Raw genomic sequence first — 5,000 nt, forward strand, 5'->3', positions numbered from 1 at the left:
AGGAGAAAATAAATACATATATATATATATATATATATATATATATATATATATATATATATATATATATATATATATATATATATATATATATAGGTGAGAAAGTTGGTATGTGAAAGCACGTGGTTAGATGTATAAAAGATAAGCAAGAGTTAAAAAACTACAGAAGGCTTATGTTACATGGTTAAAGGGATCTTTCTGATTTGACGGGCAACACTTTTCATTTATGTTTTATATAGTGTTTTTTGTACCGAAACACTTTCAAACTTCGTATACTTGTATATTTTGTGTTCAACCAATCACTGACGTCTATTGAGGTGAAAACAAATACTGCCGTGGAATGTAAATAACATGTTCTAACGGTGCCATGGGATCTTTTCCCTTGAATAAAATTAGTGCCGTTGTTTGTCAACAACTATCGGTGGTACTGTTATTTATGATATCGTTCGTGCGTTTGTACTGGTTTTAGCTTTAGGGTTTTAGGGTTAGGGTTCGGGTTTTAGAGTTAGGGTTAGGGTTAGGGTTATGATTAGTTTTGCCATAACCTCACTCATAACCCTAACCCTAACCCTAAAACCCTATAACCCATAACCATAACTCTAACCCTAACCCCAACCCTAACCCTAAAACCCTAAACCCTTACTGGGGAATAATGATATAATTAAACAGGGAATAACACTCTTGACACCGGCAAAAATTATTGTTTACAAAAACAGCAGTAACTGTATTCAGCTGAATAGACGTCAGTGATTGTTTGAAATTACAGAAATACGACAACTTTAACATGAAATAACTTGCGATGTACAATTTTTTGTTAAGAAGGCTAAGAGGAAAAGTTGTTTTATATGACACATTCTACCAGTATCCCAAGATTGAAAGTGTTTCAGAAAGATCCGGTTAAAGTATATATTTAAATCGTTATGTCAGAAAAATGTTATAAAATTTTGGGTATAGAAACATTGTATTTGGAGAAATAACCGGTTTCGTGTTTTCTTTTCGGTCCAGTGTATAAAATGGAGATTTTTTTCTCTCCTTGTTTTTTGCTCTCCTTTTTTTCTCTCCTTTTTTTTCTCTCCTTGTTTTTCTCCTTGTTTTTCTCTTTATTTCTTTCTGTTGAAGAGCGTAGCACGAAACGTTAAAGACTTTCTCTATTCCCGAGCGTTAAACTAATACATCCTTTTGTTGTTTACACCACCTGTCCTCATCTGTTGTTGTTTTTTCGTAAATTCTCCCATATATATATATATATATATATATACATATCACATATTGAAATATATTTATTTATTTATTTATGTGTTTCAGCCAAGTGGCTGCGGTCATGCTGGAGCACCATATTCAGAAAAATTATTTATATATATATGGATAAGCTTGCGTATTTGTGCGTGTGTGTTGTGTTTGCAAATATATAGTATTTCATGTATGTACATGTGTAACATATAACAGATGTATAGATGTATTAATGTTTATATACATATATATACCTCGATGTCAATATATTCCATGGTTTTGTTGTTTTTTTACGCTGTACACATGTATATATAACATATACATACATACATACATGTATCTCTCTCTCTCTCTCTCTCTCTCTCTATATATATATATATATATATATATATATATATATATGGCAAATGAAAGACAGAAGGTGGAATGTGTGTATATTTTGTGACTGCGTGTGTGAGTGTGAGTGTGTGTGTGAGTGTGAGTGTGTGTGTGAGAGAGTGTACGTGTGTGTACGCGTGCTTATGTGGGTGTGACAGAATGTACATGAGCGAGAGAGCATATTTTGTCGTGTTCTAGATTTCTACAAATTATAGTCGTGTTACCAACCACGTCGTTCCAAATTCGTCAGAAACTATCCCAAGCGGAGTTTTCGAATAGCTGTCCTTCAAACTCCTATAACTAAATGAATACATGAGGTATATTTCTTTTTTTTGTTTTGTACTTTTTGTTGTGGCTGGGGTATTTCATTTCTTACTATTCTTGATTCATATATGTAAAATTACGCTTATCTATTACTTGGATTGCGGTCATGATGGGGCACCGCCTCCAAAGGTTAATTCGAATAAATCGACCACATTACTTGTTTTTAAGCCCGTTGCTTATTCTATCGTTCTTTTTACCACAGCACTAGGTTGCACACACGCACGCACACACACACACACACACACACACACACACACATATTTATATATAGATAAATACATAATACATACATACACATACATACATACATACATACATAGAGTGAGAGAAAGAGTGATAAATAGACAGATAGATATACATACATATTCTATAAATATGTATACATACATGGATACACACACACCAAACACAGATTAGAGAGAGAGAGAGAGAGAGAGAGAGAGAGAGAGTGAGAGAGAGAAAGATACATACATATTTTATATATATATATATACAAAATACGCACACTTACACACACACACACACACACATGCATCGTCTACCAAATCCACTTAAAAGGCTTTGGTCAACCTGGGGCTATAGCTGAAGGCACTAAAGATACCAAGCTGTGGGATTGAACCCAAACCATGTGGATGAGAAGCAAATTTCTTACCACAGTTATGGAAAAATTTTCAATCATTTTTGTCTTTTTAAAGTTTTGTTTCTTCATATCCTTAAACATTTCCTTTACTATACGGTATGGGACTTCGTAGGAGAGCTCTTTATAAAACATCTGTGCACTCACCGTCGAATTCGACGTATTGCTTGATCACGTAAACCATCAGCATGTTAAATGAGTTCGTTAGTGGCTAAGTATTCCAGAGACACGTGCATTTTTCATTGCCTCTAACAAAGCCTATTCCTATCCATACACCACCACCATCCTTTCTCAGCCATAATATTCGGTGCTATAGACTGGAACGAACACGATACAATGAAGTAGAGAAATTCGAAAAGACAACATTTCTCAAAATACAATGTTTATATACCAAAAAGATTTTATAACATTTTTCTAATATTTTTCTAACATTTTTCTGACATAATTTAAATATATACTTTAACCATGTAACACAAGCCTTCTGTAGTTTTTTCACTCTTATTATCTTTTATACATCCAACCACGTGCTTTCACATACCAACTTTCTCACCTATATATATATATATATATATATATATATATATATATATATATATATATATATATATATAAATATATATATGGTCGAGATACATAAAAATAAACAAGAATCAACATACCACGATGTAGCCAACACAGTACAATGACTTGTGTTTATAATTATATATCCATGAAAGAGATTTGAATTTATCCGGTTGCATCTCAGTAACATGTGCTTATACAGAATAATATTCAGCACTGAATATATTCTAATTATTTATAATATAATATAGGATAAAATCTTTATAAGAATTTATCATATATATATATATATATATATATATATATATATATATATATATATATATATATATATATATATATATATATATATATATATATATATATATATATTATATATATATTATATATATATTATATATATATTATATAGGCGCAGGTGTAACTGTGCGGTAAGAAACTTCCCAACTACATGGTTCCGAGTTCAGTCCCACTGCGTGGCACGTTGGGCAAGTGTCTTCTATAGCCTCATGAGTAGAATTCGTAGACGGAAACTGAAAGAAGCTCGCGGTATATATACATGTATATATATTTATGTGTGTGTGTCTTTGTGTCTGTGTTTGTACCCCTGCCATCGCTTGACAACCGATGTTGGTGTATTTACGTCCCATAGCGGTTTGGCAAAAGAGACCGATAGAATAAGTACTAGACTTACAAAGAATAAGTCTTTGGGTGGGGGGGGTCGATTTCTTCAAGTAAGAACCCTTTAGGCGGTGATCCAGCATGACCGCATTCAAAATGACCGAAACAAGTAAAAGAATAAAAGAAATTATATATCAAATTGAGATAATACTGAATAATTCGCAATGACGTTGAATAGAAATATTCATACAGATTTTTTCCTTTCCTGAAGTGTGTATACATCTTAGCAGACTCTGTATATATATACATATATATATATATATATAGTCCACAGTTGAGATCCAGAGATTCTCAATGTTGAAGACACGAAAATTGCCAATCTCTTTCCTAATACCTTGACTCCACTGATCTTTCTTCCATCAACATCAATCCATCAACTCTCAAAAGCAAACCTCCTCTACAGACCCACTGACCACCTCAAACCTATAATAACTACAAAGCACTCTATCTAGGCCCACCTACTATAACCACACTCTCTGAACATTCTAAAGGCAGAAAGCGGAAGTTCTTATGGTTCGCACCACATTTTTCCATCCAAGTTAAATCTCTACCCAAACTTTTCTTTAAAATCCTAAACTCTAACTTCCCACCACAGCATAAATATTATCTTATCTTTAATAAATCATTTGTTAAAATCTCCTATTCTATCACGCCTAATTTGGGATTCATAATTGCCTCCCCTAGCAGAAGCAAACTACAACGCCAGTCCTTGCAACCTGCAATTTGTTTCACTGCATCCCACCTTAACCCACCTAGTGGCAATGATACAAACCTCAATAACCCCACTTCGATTAAATAATAACAGACTTAGGGCATCTTCCCACAATACTACCCATGTGATCACATATACTAGCGGTGATACCCCCTCCCAATCTAATACTGACATTGATTATACCTCCAATAACGGACCATAGGAACTTCACCTTCCTAACGGTAAATTCTAACCGCAGAGCAGGTAGGAAAACTTGCAATTGTCAGGTGTATCAACTCTGACCTCTTGGGGGTTTTTGCACGAAATGCTTAGTGGTATTTCGTCTGTTTTCATGTTCTGAGTTCAAATTCCGCCGAGGTCGACTTTACCTTTCATCCTTTTGGGGTCGATAAATTAGGTACCTGCTGCGTACTGGGGTCGATCTAATCGACTGGCTCCCTCCCCAAAAATTTCAGGCCTTGTGCCTAGAGTAGAAAA

General features: G+C 33.9%; 1 protein-coding gene across 3 annotated transcripts in view; it reads left to right on the forward strand.

Moving 5' to 3' along the window:
- LOC106884214 (uncharacterized) overlaps positions 1 to 5,000 on the forward strand; it is a 58,681-nt gene that overhangs the window by 4,249 nt on the left and 49,432 nt on the right. Inside the window, exon 1 of one of the 3 annotated variants that reach the window (XM_014935464.2) lies at positions 1,692 to 1,925. The exons of the other annotated variants lie outside the window; for them this stretch is intronic. The gene's annotated coding sequence lies outside the window, so the exon portion shown is untranslated. Of the gene's footprint in view, positions 1 to 1,691; positions 1,926 to 5,000 lie in introns of those variants that run through there. 3 annotated transcript variants of the gene reach the window in all.

Source organism: Octopus bimaculoides, chromosome 9, assembly GCF_046866305.1.
Source record: "Octopus bimaculoides isolate indiv1 chromosome 9, ASM4686630v1, whole genome shotgun sequence".
Lineage (NCBI taxonomy): Eukaryota > Metazoa > Mollusca > Cephalopoda > Octopoda > Octopodidae > Octopus > Octopus bimaculoides.